Source organism: Ornithorhynchus anatinus, chromosome 15 (assembly GCF_004115215.2).
Source record: "Ornithorhynchus anatinus isolate Pmale09 chromosome 15, mOrnAna1.pri.v4, whole genome shotgun sequence".
Classification (NCBI taxonomy): Eukaryota; Metazoa; Chordata; class Mammalia; order Monotremata; family Ornithorhynchidae; genus Ornithorhynchus; species Ornithorhynchus anatinus.
In genome coordinates this window covers 20,176,475-20,191,607 of record NC_041742.1, presented here as the reverse complement: position 1 = coordinate 20,191,607, position 15,133 = coordinate 20,176,475, and the positions used below count along the sequence as shown (strand labels likewise).

Genomic DNA, 15,133 nt, shown 5'->3' with positions numbered 1-15,133 from the left:
CCAGGGCTTGCTTCTCCTTTATTTTCATCACTTTTTCACCCCATTCTTTTTTTTCTCTTTACCAGTTTGGGACCAGGGAGCAGGAAATGATTTGATAAGGCAAGGAGACATAAGCTGCTGACATTTACCTGTTTAGTTTGAGAGTAGCTTTATGTTGTGCTCCTCAAAAACTTTGCCTACTAGGTTTGATTGGGTCATGTTGCTGTGGTAATCATTTTCTGTGGAAGGAAGCAATACTAGAAGGTTGGCATGGAGATCTTAAAACTCGCGATGTCATGACAGGCTGTTTCCTCTCTGTTATTAAAAGGGAAAAGGAGAAGAGGAAGATAAACTACGTAGGAGACTTTTCGTTTCACGTAATTAAAGGCAAATAATTGAAGATCATTTTCCGGGCCCAGCGAGGTAGAGCAGAAATATTTCTAGGATATGGTCATAGTGATTTGCATTTCCAATTTAGATTAGAGATCGGATACTCTGATGCCTCAAAGTTGGCTGGAATTCTGATGAGTCCACATTTCTTCTGGAGAGACCCATCACTTCAGCTTCTAGTTAGCATTCCAGTGAGGGCTGTCAAATTTGACTGACATCTACTAGGATTATTTTACATCCTGAAAATGTCCCAGCATGTCAGAATTTCACATTTGGTTCAGGTCTAAAAGACAAGTGAAATTGCATTTGTTGGATCTACCGACTCTGTTGTATTTTACTCTGCCAAGGGCTTAGTACAAGTGCTCTGCAGACAGGAAGTTCTCAATAAATACTTTTGATTGATAGGATCTAAATGCTATGTTCCTTCTACGTTCTCAGTCGGTCAATCGTCAGAGTCAGTCGTGTTTATTGAGTGCTTACTGTGTATGCAGAGCACCTTACTAAGCACTTGGGGGAGTACAATAAAACAGAGTTGGTAGACTTGTTCCCTATCCACAATGATCTTAAAATCTAGCGGGGGGATACAGACAATAATAGAGATAAAATACATAAGTACAAATATGAACAAAAGTCATGGGGGCTGAGGGAGGGATGAAGAAAGTGTGTAAATCAAAGTGCAAATTCTCATGTGGAATTCCCCTGTCTGACAAAACCACAGGAATAAGTGGAATTTAAAGTGTTCCAGGGTAATGGGGAAGCCTGTTGCTTTCACAGTTCTGATGTTAGAACCTGTAATGTGGTTTGCTGATTCTGATCACAAATGGGTGCCTTTAATCCGCTTCTTTCCTTATCCTGCACTAAATTGGAAATGTACTTGGAATCTGCTAGCATGTCTCCAGAGAACATAGTTGAAATTCATTTGACTGGAAAAGCTAAAAAAAATCTTGCAAATCTAAAAAATATGCAGCAAATAGAGAAGAGTGCTAATATGCACATTCAAGCTTTTACACAAAATCAACCAGTCAGTGTTTTTTTTACTAAGCACTTACTGTGTAAGAGCATGGTCAGAAGTGCTTGATAGAGTACAGTTCATTAGAGTTGAGAGACCTGATCCCCGTCCACAGGGAGCTTATAGTCTATTCAGGGCCAGAATTGGCTCCTTTAACACCACGTTTACTTTGCCTTGCTCTCTCTTCTCTCACAGCTGATGCTTGCCCACTTCCTCCCTCTTGTCTGGAACTCCCTACCACTTCACATCTGGCAGACCACTACTTTCCCTATCTTCAAAACCCTAGTAAAATTGCATCTTCTCCAAGAGGCCTCCCCCATTAATCTCTTCTCTCCACCCTATTTCCCTCTCCAGTGTGTAGCTTTAGCACTTGAGTATTCATCACCTAAGCACTTAGGTAACCCACGCACCTTCCTGCCACTCACAGCACTTTATGTATTCATTCTTTAAAGCCTTAAAAGGCTTAATAATGGTAACTCTTATAACGATAATGTTGGTGTTTAAGCACTACAAGCTAATCAGGTTGGACACAGTCCCTGTCCCATGTGGGGTTCACACTCTTAAACCCCATTTTACAGATGAGGTAATTGAGGCATAGGAAAATTAAATGATTTGCCCAAGGTAACACAGCAGACACGTGACAGAGCTGGGATTAGAACCCAGGTCCTTCTAACTCTCAGGCCCATGCTGTACCCATTAGAGTGCACTATTTCTCTAAAAAGACGTCCCTTCCAAGAGGGAGGGACTAAGGTCTCATTTCCTCTTCTCCTGCTCCCCTCTGTCCCTTCGCATCAGGCTTTGCACCCTTTATTCACCCCTCCCTCAGCCCCATAGCACTTCTGTACAATTAATAAATGGTATTTGTTGAGCATTTACTATGTGCAGAGCAATGTACTAAGCATTTGGGAGAGTACAACAGAGTTAGAAGATATGTTCCCTGCCCACAGTGATTATTTTCATATCCGTTATTTAATTTATATTAATGTCTGTCTGCCCCTCTAGATTGGTAGCACATTATGGATAGGAAACGTGACTACCAACTGCATTATACTGTACTTTCCCAAATGTGTAACTACACAGGGCTCAATACATATGGTGGGTTGATTGATTATTCTGCTTTGCTTCTTTCTAGCTGTAACTTATTTTAGGGTCAAGTGCTTAGTACAATGCTCTGCACACAGTAAGTGCTCAATAAATACGATTGAATGAATGAATGGCCATCGCACCCACTGGATTGCAAACTCCTTGAGGGCAAGGGTAATGTTGCACTCTCTTCTACTCTCCATAGACCTTAGTACAGGGTTCTTCACAGAATCACTCAATAAATACCACTGATAATTGCACTTGAGGCCAAATTGGTAAGTTCTAAATTGCATTCTTTGGGTCATCTGTCCTAGGGCTCAAGGGCAGCTGGATTTTAAAAATAAAAAATGATCTTGATAAATTAGAACCTAGATTTTAAGTCAATCAGTGATTTTGTAAAATATTTCAGTAAGTACTCCAGAATTGGTAATAAATAACAAATCAGAATTTTTATTCCATGTGGAGGAAATGTACCCTTCAGCAACCAGTAGAGTTTTTTGTTTTTTTCTGTTTTTTACCTGAGTGTAGTGTGGAGGCTTTTTTTTTCCAGCTTGGTACATGAAGATGTCTCATTAAAACAGAGAATTAAACTAGTTTAGTATTTCATTTAAGTATAATCTTTCTTGGCAAAATTATTCTTCTTAGACATGAAATGAAAAATCTTCTTTTTAGCAAAAAGAACTCCTGGCAACGAATTCTTCATTCATGCTTATTCAAATTCTTGTTCCTTCAAATTCTTCAGGTCTCTGCCCTGACAGTAATTCTTACCGTGTATCCTCTTCTTAAGCAGTTCGATAGCATAAGGGTAATGAATGCATAGATTTTGAAAAAAAAATGCTGTTTATCTTTTAAAGTTTGAGTCTCTCCTTTCCATGTCATTGTTTGGATGTGAAGAAGCACGGCCTGTTCAGTATAGCCGATGGCTCTGGGAATCAATTCAGGAATGACAGTTCTATGCACCTTTTTGAGAATGTTAAAGATTAGACCTGCTATTAATCAGGCATTCATTCCCTTGATGAGGTGGGAGGTTTGGAGAGGGGGCAGCAAGCCTAACCAACAGATCTTTCAGTATTGGATGGCCTTTTGTCCCTGTGACAAGCAGTGGAAGACTTTTTACCCTTGAAAAATAAAACGGATAATGATAATCAGTCACCAGGGTTGACAGCAAGAAGACAAATGCAAGAATATTTGTGCTGAAATAATGCTACCCTGTTATGGATGAACTGTGCACTGTTTTTGGAATTTTTATGAGCGGGGAAACCAACAGCGTTTAGAGTTTGGGAAGTGGAAAAAGAATCTTGAAAGAAATCAAACATGAGTCACAACAAATTCATTTTTGAAAGGACCTTAAAGGAAGAGGATCCTGGGTCAGAGGATTAGGTTCTTCCCTGTGATACTCTCAGTGATTCTCCTGGGGCTCTGCAAAATTGCAGTCTAATATATTAGAGGGGATAGTTTGGTACTATTTTTTTTTTCAAGTATTTGTTAAGCACTTACTATGTGCTGACTAGTGATGATTTATTTTGTTGTCTGTCTCCCCTGTTTAGACTGTGAGCCTGTTGTTGGACAGGGATTGTCTCTATCTGTTGCCAAATTGTACATTCCAAGTGCTTAGTACAGTTCTCTGCACACAGCAAATGCTCAATAAATACGATTGAGTGAATGAATGTGCTAGGCACTGTACTTAAGGACTGGGATAAATACAAGGTAGTCATGTTGGACCTAGTCGCTGTCCTGCAGGGGGCTTACAGTCTTAATCCCCATTTTACAGATGAGGTAACTGAGGCCCAATGAAGTGACTTGCATGGTCACACAGAAGGTAAGTGGCAGACCTGGGATTAGAACTCAGGTCCTTCTGACTTCCAGGCCCGTACTACATCCACTTTTTCTGTATGCTGTAACTGCCCCAGCATTTAGCATATTTCTTGTCACGTAGCATATTATTGTTTGTTGTTATTGTTTTCAATGACAGGGCAGGGCCTTGAACATTGAATGCTTTGCACTGTACTAATCACTTGGGAAAGTACAACAGACACATGAGATATATTCATTCCCTTCTCTCAAGGAATGATAGTTATAAAAATATTTACAAATAAAGTCAGGGTAAATACTGTGGCTTAGAGGAAAAAACATATGCCCGCAATTCAGGAGAGGGTCAAAGGGCCACAGGGACAGGAGAGGCAGAAGGGAAAGTCCAAGACAGGCCAAAAAGGAAGATCAGACACCAACAAGGGGCAAGGTGGGATGGTGGGCAGGGCTGGAGAGAGACAGGCAGACAAGAGATGACAACAGGAGGAGAGGAGGGGATGAGAAGAGGGACAGGGAGAGAATTACAAGGAAGAGAAAATAGAAGAGGCCTCCGAAAGAGAGAAGGAAAAATGCTTTGTCTAACCTGGGCGAAGACTGTCTTTCTGCTAGTCCATCATCATTAGGCTAGCTCCAGAGAGCAGAAAGTCTCAGTGGAAGTATTATGTTCTGAACAGTCTCTTTGCAGTGATGCATACTGAGCTATGCAGTGCTACAAATGTCCTGAGATCCATTTGCTGCAAAAAAAAAAAAAAAATTAAATGTCATCATTAGCGATCCACGTTTTTGAACCGCACTTATTCCTAGGCATCAAGGTATTCTCACTGACAGGATACTTAACTCTAAAAAGCTGTGCATGCAATCTCTTTATATTTTGTAGAGAGTAATTACCAGGCAGATAATGAAATCTCCTTTATGTCTGCAAGCAGATGGGCTCCTATTATCAGGGTCTCAGAACAAACTGATTGTGTTAAGGTGTTGTGTCACATCTAATTCCAGGAGCCAGAGGGGAAATAACCTCATTTATTAATGATCAGTGAAAGTATGAGAAATTCATTACCTGACACTTATTTTCTGTAATTGACGGGTTTCTTGTTTTCACTGGTGTTAAAGAGAACCTAGCAGAGCACAGAAGAGAAGGATGTGCAGAACCTGGAATGAATTTGAGAAAAGAGTTATTTTGGTTTTTGCGGAGAGGGGCGTATGGACTGATCAGAGGATGTGCCTTAGCTTCCAGTAGTCATTTATCTCTCTAGGACCAAACCCCAAATATTTTCTATGGGGAATATTAAGATAACTACTCAAGGGGAGAGATGGAGAAATGGTAGATTGACTTTTCCCCACCCCACAGAAGGTAATATTCTCTTTTGGAAAAGGTAATACTGTACTTTATTTTGACTTTGCTGTAGGAGAGAATTAGCTGAAGTAAAGGAAAGCACCATGGTAGGAGATTGTAGGGAAGTGACCTTGGGGCTTTTGAAACATGAAGGACTGGGAATCCAAGTATCATTTTAGTAAGCTTGTTGTGGGCAGAGAATGTGTGTATTGTATTGTTGGGTTGTGCTCTCGCAATCTCTTAGTACAATGCACTGACACAGTAAGTGCTCAATAAATGTGACTGACTGATGGAAGCCCTTAAGGTCAACCTCATCTTCAGGCAGGGGATTAGACTAGATGACACCTGGTAGTTCCTTTTTGACCTTTGATTTTTCTCATTAATATTTGCAAAATCTATATCTATGAGAGTCATCTTCTAATTTTAGTTCATCTGACTCTGGAATTTGGGGCCTTAACATTTAATGCTTAGGCCACTCGTGAATGCTTTTTTGTCCTCAGGAGTAATAAACTAAAAAATCAATTTCTAAAAATACGATCTAAGTCCATTTCCTTTTGGCATTTCAGATGCAGGCAGGTTTTCTGGTGAAAAGTTTAGCAAGCAGAACATTTTTGTGTATAAGTTCTCAGTTGCAGTCATCACATCCCTGACAACCATCTGCGCCGACCTGCATATCCCTTCCAGTTTTGTACAAGGGAAATGGAAATAAATTGACAGAAGCCACTTGTGCTGGGAGAGTGGTGGGGGTGGGGTTGGGGGGGGCAGTTATTAGAAGACTAGATATTGGAGAGGAGCTTTGACGTGAAAGTCACTGTGTTTTTGTCACATGTTGGATGATATTTGTATTAACAATATGTGTAAAATGATACAGTAGAAAGCTTGTTTTTGAAATGATGCTCTTGTTTACAGAGAAAAAGCTGTTAGAAGCATAATGTTCCAAGTAGTGCTGGTTGATGGGTGAAAGCTGCAGATAGGATGAATATTAAACCAATTAGCAAAAGAAGTGCAGCTGCATAAGATTATTTTTGAGAGTTGCCCAAGTTACCCCCCTTCACTTCCAATCCCCCCCCCCCCCACCAGTTGGATCAATCATTTCATCCATGGTATTTATTGAACACTCGCTGTGGGCAGAGCACGGTACTAAGTGCTTGGGAGAATACAATGGGGTGGTAGGCAAGATTCCTGGCCTTAAGGAGCTTACACTCCAGTTGGATTCTGTGCAAGGTCTGAAATGAGGAAACCTCAGTGTGTCAGTGGGGGAAATATGTCCAGGCAGCGTGTACCCAGTCCAAGATAACTGAAAGAGGGAGCAAATCTGGATAATTTGCTCTATCAAGACAGCCCAGACAGATAATGCAGGCTAAAGTCAACCAATCAGTTGTATTTATTGAATACCTACTGTTAAAATGCCACTCCCACTGCAGATGTAATGAAGCAGAGGCTATTTTTTTTTTTCCAGGTTCTGGTTCTGTGGTGGGGCTAAACATCTAGGTTTTCAATTTCCTTATCTCACAAGATGAGTCCTTCTCTCCTCTTCCCCCACCCTGCAAAATGATGTTAACCAATTTGCTCACACTATAAGACAAAGCATTGGTAACTGTAGGAGGGACTGCTGAGTTGAAGTGCAGCCCATCCCTTTGAGGAAGGAGAATTCAAGACTGCAGCTTTCACTTGAACAAGAACAGCATGAGTATTCCTATACCTTGAAAGATTTGTTTTCCACAAATGAGGATTAAATAAATAAATAATAGTTGTGGCATTTAAGTGCTTATTATGTGTCCAGAATCGTTTAAAACTCTGGGGAAGATAGAAGATAATCAGGTCAGTCTCAGTCCTTGTCCCATATGGGGCCTCACAATCTGAGTAGGAGGGGGAACAGGTATTGAATCCCCATTTTACAGATGAGGTAACTGAGGTATAGAGAAGTCAAGTGACTTGCCCAAAAGTCACATAGCAATCTTGAGGCAGAGCTGGGATTAGAACCCAGGTCCTCTGACTCATAGACCCGTGCCCTTCAACAGAGAAGCAGCATGGCTTAATGGACAGAGCCCAGGCTTGGGAGTCAGAGGATGTGGGTTGCAATCCCAGTTCCTCCACTGGTCTGCTGTGACCAGTTAACCTCAATTCCCTCATTTATAAAATGGGGATCTAAGACTGTGAGCCCCATGTGGGACAACCTGATTAGCTTCGATCTACCTCAGTGCTTAGAAGAGTGCTTGGCACATAGTAAGTGCTTAACAAATACCATCATCATAATTTTTTATTATTATTATTAGACCACACTGATCTTTTAAATAAGCAGTACATATTCCCACTCAATCAAGCACCTACACGTGCAGAGTACCATCCCAAGATCTTAGTATGAAAGAAGCAAAATATAAGCTCCTGCCCTCAGAGAGTATCTCAGTCAAATAGAGAGATGAAACACGAACTTTCCATGTTTCAGATGCACCAGTGGCTAGGTATGAGGTTCGTTCAGTCTGTCAGTGGTACTGATTGAGCACTTACTGTGTGCAGAACACTATACTAAGAGCTTGGGAGAGTGAAATACAGTAGAGTTGGTGTACACATTGACAAGTGTGTCATCTCTAACAAGGTACACAGAATCACCATCAACTGGCTTGCATCAGTCAGTGATATTTAGTGAGCACTTACTAAGTGCAGAGCACGGTGCTGAGCACTTGGAGAATCCAGTGCAACAGAGTTGGTAGACAGATTACCTGCTTAAAAGGAATTTATGCTCTCTAAGAAAGATAAGCTGTCAAATTGTGGAAGGAATAATAATCAGGGTATTTAAGTGCTTACTGTGTGCCAAGCACTGTTCTAAGCGCTCGGGTAGATAGAAGGTAATCAGGTTGTCCCACGTGGGGCTCACAGTCTTAATCCGCATCTTACAGATGAGGTAACTGAGGCCTGGAGAAATTAAGTGACTTGTCCAAGGTCACACAGCAGGCAAGGGGCGGAGTGGAATTAGAACCCATGTCCTCTGACTCCCACGCCTGTGCTCTTGCTACTAGCAAGGGCAAGATACTCTACTTTGGAATTCTTATCTGGGCAGGTGATGCAAATGTACTGCTCTACTCACTTCATTAAGAGCCATGCATCCCTCCAGACTGAAAGCTCATTGTTGGCAGGGAACATGTTTACAGACTCGGTGGTATCGTACACTCCCAAACTCTTTGTACAGTGTTCTGCACACTGCAAGCACCCAGTAAATACCACTGATTGATTGATCCCCTGCAACTTCTCAACTGGGGATTTGGAGAAGAGATGAATTAGTGTTAGTTGCTAATTTCTGTAATCACAAAAATCTCCCAGCTGCAGAAATGTTTCCAACACTGGTACTGCTTTGGGGATTCTTTTGACTCTGAGGACTGTGTACATGGGATGGGAGGGGAAACTGGAGAAATTGGTTGTTTGCTTACCAAGAATAGGTTTCTAGGAGTGTGGGAAGAGTAGAAGAGGGAGGGGTTAGTTTCTTTACTTGATAGTCTAGCTAGGTGTAAGGTTTGAGATGCAAACGATACTGTTCCTTTTTAAAGTTGCCTTGATTCATGTCCTAAAAGAAATATAAAACTGCCTTTAATTGAAAAAAATACCATCATATCTTCATAAACACAATACCAAAGCACATGATAGCAGTCACTAGATAAATTGGAGATCATTTATGAATAGGCAAATATCTGCCTTGGATGGTTGATGTCAGAGGCAGAAGAATGGACTAAATGACCCCTCAAGTACCCAGTCTGATCCAAGAGATATTTGGAATGAGACTAGACTCCACTCTCTCCCATAGTAGCTGTTGCATTAACACACACACACACACACACACACAAACCCCTGCCAAAAAACAAACTGGTAGGAACTGGTGAAATATTCTTTGAGGACCTGAATGGTTCAATAATGTTGGAGGATAAGGGGCTGTCCAACTCATATAGCATTGCAAGCTTCTGTCTTTTCATAAACTTCCACTAAAGGTTAAACCTTTGGCTGGGAGTCAAGGACTGCTTAATGTGTCCTGATTGTCTTTGCTTAGTAAATACACTCCAAACTAAAGCCAATTGTTTCTCTACTACAGAGATTTTTTGTTCCATTTGATTCTGAATTTATATATTTAGCCCTCGTAGTTGGCATGTCATCCACCATGAGTATTCTAAACTCTAGGTTAAAAATAGCCCCAGTGGGGAAAGAAGGGGAGGGTCTGAGAGCTTCTGTGTAGCTGTTTCTGTGAGGGAAATCCCTTCTGTGAGATCTCATGTTTGGAACATCTGTTTCACGTTTCTGTGGCATTCTGAGATAACACAAGAAGATAGCAGGAGGCAGAAAAAAAAATACAGCAATAAAAATGTCCTGAAAAGATATGTAATTCTTTTTATTGCTTCAAATAAGATGGCTGAAGGCAGGAAGAAAAGCTAAAATTAGAGACCACAGAAAAGCTCAAAGAAGGATTCGTTGAGCCACTTGGTCCAGTCATTTCAAATGTCTTTCTTGTACCCCATAGTTGATGTAGTTAACCCAGTTCTTTCTGCTTCCTGCTTTCAACCAGCCAATTATATTTGTTGAGGGCTTACCATGTACAGGGCACTATACTAAGTCCTTGCGAGAGGACAATATAACAATAAAGCAGAGTTGGCAGATATGTTCCCTGCCCACAACAAGCTTATAGTTCAGACTGGGAGGCAGACACTAATAAGAATAATATAAAAGGAGCAAATCAGGGTGATGCAGAAGGGAGTGGGAGAAGAATAAATGACGGCTTAGTCGGAGAAGGCATCTTGGAGGAAATGGGCTTTCAAAAAGGCTTTGAAGACGGGGAGAGTGTAAATATCTCTAACTGTAACTGCCTGCCTGTGTGCAGAAGAAGATGAGGTTGGCTTAAGATGTAGGAGGGGGATAAGAGGAGCCAAGTAAAATGCGTGGGCTTTCTCCCCATCCTTCCCCTACTCTCAGAGAGGGCCTCTTTTGTAGAAAAGGGAGCACATTTTGGGGTCCGGGCAGCAGCGTGAGCCAATCAGCCTTTAACTATGCATCTCCTCAAGCCTCCTATTCATGGGCCCAGAGGTGTCCCAGGAAATGTGGTGTGGACACCTGAGGGGTCCTGGCCTTCCAGGGTTTGGGCAGCCTTGGGCCACCTCAGGTAACTGGGCCAGTTTGGGTTCCCCTGTGAAGTCTGGGAGAATTGCCTTAGCCCTTGTAGAGAAGCAGCATGGCCTAGTGGATAGAGCACAGGTTTGGATGTCAATAGGACCTGAGCTCTGATCCCTGTTCTCCCTCTTGTCCATTGGGTGACCTTGGGCAAGTCACTCAACTTTTCTGTGCCTCAGTTATCTCATCTGTAAAAAGGGGATGAAGACTGTGAGCACCACGTGGGGTATGGACCATGTCTAACCTGACACACTTGTATCTACCCCAGTACTTAGAAAAATGCCTGGCACAGAGTAAGTGCTTGACAAATAACATTAAAAAAAATTCTGATTTGGGAAATGTTCAGTCTGTCCAGGCTCAGCCTAGACCCTCTTCTCTCCCTATATCAACCCAGGGCCACTGTAGCTCAGCTGCCCCCACCTGCTCAACTTTCTGGTGGGGGCTTGGCAACTCCAGCCTTGGTGTGCTTTTCCCCCACACCCCAAGGACGTCCTAGCTAGGGAGTGCAGAGGGCTATCGGTCACCCGGTTTGGCACCAGTATAACAGGGGTACCCCCTGCCTCACTGAGAAGATCATAGCCCTGACTTGCCACCCTCAAAAGTAAGTTCAGACCAAAGCATCCCGTATTTGCAAATCAGAGCCAGCACATGACGGCAAGCCAGTTCAGCTTAAGAGGCCGAGGCCGGGTAGGAGAGCAGTCTGAAATGTAGAGGGGTGGAGATGTGTGGGTACAGGCCCCCCCACCAACTCTAGATGCCCAAACCAAAGAGAGAGGGCCCATGGTGGAGGGGGATCTGCTTAATCAGCCTGAAAGCTCCCAAAGACCAATCGATCAATTAATTGTATTTAGTGAGCACTTAATGTGTACAGAGCACTGTACCGAGCCCGGGGGAGGGTTCAGTACAACAGAGTTGGTGAGTTTACTCCCTGCTCACAAGGAGCTTACTGGCTAGACGGGGTATGTACAGTGTAGAGGAGACCAGGGGCAGGACCTGATGCTTTTGTTTGGACTCCTCGTAGAGTGCTCTCTGCATGCAGTGAGTGCTCAATAAATACGATTGAATGAATATTGCTAGTAGACTACTCTGTGACCAGCGTGGTAGAAGCAGCATGGCTTAGTGGATAGAGCATGTGTCTGGGAGTCAGAAGGTCCTGGGTTCTGATCCCGGCTCTACCACGTGTCTGCTGGGCGACCTTGGGCAAGTCACTTAACTTCTCTGGGCCTCAGTTACCTCATCTATAAAATGGAGATTAAGAATGTGAGCCCCATGTAGGTCAGGAACCTGCTTAACTTGTATCTACCCCTGCTCTCAGAACAGTGCCTGACACATAGTAAGTGCTTAAAAGTACCGTTATTATCATTTTTATTATTTTTATTATTATAACCCAACAGGTTAGTAATATAATAATAATAAAAAACAAAAAATGAAAGTAAAAATTAGATGCTCTTTCTGTATGAGAAACTCAGACATTTATGCCTATCACTACGCCTCCCGGTTTAGATTATATCTGATGAGGTCAGACAGATCTTAGTTGCTCTGATTTCCAAAAGATCCAGAATCACCTTCTATTATCGTGTTCAGTATCAGTCTAATTGAAGGGAATAAAAGCGCGTACATTTCCAACATCCATGGAAAGACATTACTCTTTATTTCCTTCTCTATTACTCTTTAATGCCATCCCTGTATTCAGCACATTTGATTGCTTGGGAAAGGCATATTGATTTCTCTGGATTCTGCTTTGAGCTGCTTCTTACTTTACACACAGGAGTGAGTCATCTCGTCTGCATAGTGGAGCCATTTGGCAGGATCGAATTGCAGGATTTTTTTTCTCCTTTCCTCGGTGGAATCATTTTTCAAGCCCCGTAATGCTATTACCATTTCGTAAATGGCTTTTCAATGTTTCTAGAGCTCGTGAAAGGCTAAAAATGTAGCTCATAGGAATTGTTTGCTTTTCATAGCTCTGGTCGTCATCCCCTCTGTATTCCTTTTTACCTAGGCTAACACAAACGTTTTCATGCCTAGCTTGGGTCTCTGTAGGGAACCTAGAGTGACCATTTGTCATATTTTATATAGGTCAGTCTGATGTTGTGCAATAAATCAATCAATGGGATTTACTGTGTGCAGAGCACTGTAATAAGCCTTGGAAGAATGGAGTGGGTAGACATGATCTCTTCCCTCAAGATGCATACGCTGGGGAGTTAAACAAGTAAAACAGATATAGCTCAGGTTCAAAAACTCAAGCAATCGGTCCATCTTTGGAATTTGTTGAGCCCTCACTGGCACAGCGTTCTGTGCTAAGACCGTAACAAACAATCATATTTATTGAGCAGTTACTGTCTGTAGAGCACTGTACTAAGCACTTGGGAGAGTATGATATAACAGAGTTGGTGGGCTGGTTCCCTGCCCACTTGGAGCTTACAGTCTAGAGGGAGCCCTGTGGCTCTGTAAGAAAAACTAACAACACACTCCCATTACACTTGGCTTCCTGGAGGAGATGTGATTTTATTAGGGCTGTAAGGGAGGGAGATCAATGATCTGCTGGATGTGAAGGGGGAGGGAGTTGTAGGCAGAAGGGTGGGGCTGAGCAAGAGGTCCATGGCTAGAAAGAGTAGGTTGGCAACAGAGGAGAGAAGTCTGTTTTTGTTTCTCTGTCTCTGTCTCTCACTCACACACACATCCACCCTCCCCCCACCCCCCAACCTTACCCACTTCTTTTAAAGGCAGGTTATTTTAATTTTCTTTTTTTCAGAGCAAAAAGCCAACCCACTGAGATTTTCCATTCCTTGTGACTGGATTAAGTTGAGTATTTTCCCACTGTAAAATGAAACAGTAGTCTCCCTTTAATGGGACCACATTGTCTATGGAAGTGAGGCATCTCCAATTGAAGATTCCTTAACATTCCAGTTAGTATTTTTAAAAAGAGCCTGCATTCTTTCAAGCAGGGCTACTTGAACACTTGCTTCTGTTGACATTTTCTATCTACATCTCATCATGTGTTTTGTATTTGGGCCAAATCCAGTTCAAGCTAGTTGTAGCGAGATGAGTTTCTGCTCTAAGAAAGACGAATCAGATTACAAATCACATGGCTGTGGAACGTGAGGCATTCCTCTCAACCTGAAGTTGGGGAATCAGCTAAAGGCAACCCTGAATCTTCCAATGTGCTGGGTTATTACAAGCATTTGTGCCCCCTTTCTTTAGCTAAGTGGTCTCTAGAGACTTCCTTTCCGGTTCACCTTTAATCACATCATTATATACATTTTGAAATGCTTTCACGTAATGCGCACTTCCCAGGCATGGAATGTAAGTTAGAGCGGTGAATTGAATGAAATGGAATTTTCCGCCAGCCACAGCCCATGAATACAGAGCAGATGCAGCGTGGCCAAATGGAACGAGCATGGACCTGTGGGGGAGCAGAAGAACTGGGTTCTAATCCCCCCTCTGCCTGCTGAGTGGCCTTGGGCAAATCACTTAATATCTCTATGCCTCAATTTCCTCGGCTGTAAAATGGCGATTAAATACCCATTCTCCTTCCTACTTAGATTGAGATCCCCCTGCGCTACAGGGATGGTGTCTAACTACATTATGCTGTATCTACCTCAGCACTTAGTACAGTGCCTAACACAGCAAGCACTTAACAAATACCATTATTATTATTAGATTCTACTGATGGGCCAGCACCCAATTGGCGAAGCATCAGCTGTTGGGAGGACCTAAAAGCCAGGCACTTGATTTCCATTTGCTACCAACTCAACATGGAGGATCAAATTGGTGGAGCAGAAATGACCAGATGCCCATACTTAGGAGGGACTGTCCTGAATTATCAGTTTCCCACCTCCTTCAAGTTAATCTGTGGATTTGTTTATGATTTCCCCCCTCAAAAAAAAAAACAACCCAATAAAAATAGTGGTATTTGTTAAGTGCTTACTATGTGCCAAACGCTGTTTGAAGCACTGGGGTAGGTATAAGGCAATCAGGTTGTCCCACGTGGGGCTCACAGTCTTAATCCCCATTTTACAGATGAGGTCACTGAGGCCAAGAGCTGTTAAGTGACTTGCCCAAAGTCACACAGCTGACAAGTGGCAGAGGTGAGATTCAAACCCATGACCTCTGACTCCAAAGCCCATGCTCTTTCCACTAAGCCACGCCACTTCTCAAAGTTATTACATCTCAGCTAGTGGGAGGGGTCAGATAAGGAGGGGAGGAGATGGGGAGAGTGAGTGTACCTCCCAACAGGCCCTAGGCTCCCAGTAAACCTTGGGTCCCCAGCTCTGGGTTGAGGCTGTGCAGGATGAAGGGGGGTCAGTGTGCCATGAATCTGCTGAAACTCCAAAGTTGGTCTGGCAGCCTGGGGAGAGGATGCAGCAGTGGTGGGAGCACAGGAA

At 42.7% G+C, this 15,133-nt stretch overlaps 1 long non-coding RNA gene across 2 annotated transcripts in view; it reads left to right on the top strand.

Moving 5' to 3' along the window:
* The window catches only part of LOC103170847, a 217,440-nt gene extending 211,160 nt beyond the window's left edge, over positions 1-6,280 (top strand). For both annotated transcript variants that reach the window (XR_005660879.1, XR_005660878.1), the window contains exon 4: positions 6,170-6,280. This is a non-coding gene — a long non-coding RNA (uncharacterized LOC103170847). The remainder of the gene's footprint in view (positions 1-6,169) is intronic.
* Positions 6,281-15,133: the final 8,853 nt, after the last annotated feature.